Below are 256 nucleotides of genomic sequence, written 5' to 3'. Positions count from 1 at the left end.
CTAATGTATCGTGTCTGCTTGATCATTAGCGTGGAGGCTGTTCGGTCGTGGTCAATCTTCATGCCCAAGATAAACTTCGTCGTACCAAGATCCTTCATATTGAAAACACTTTTAAGTACCCCCTTGACCTCTAGAATCTCGTTGCTCGTCTTGGCTGCAATAATCATATCATCGACATATAGACATACATACACAAAACCTTCTTCCACTTTCTTCACATAGACGCATTGATCCGCTCCACAACTTTTAAACTCGC

The sequence above is a fragment of the Plasmopara halstedii genome (genome assembly GCF_900000015.1).
Source record: "Plasmopara halstedii genome assembly, contig: Scaffold_253, whole genome shotgun sequence".
In the NCBI taxonomy this organism is placed as follows: Eukaryota; Oomycota; class Peronosporomycetes; order Peronosporales; family Peronosporaceae; genus Plasmopara; species Plasmopara halstedii.
Note: the sequence above shows the minus strand (reverse complement) of the source record.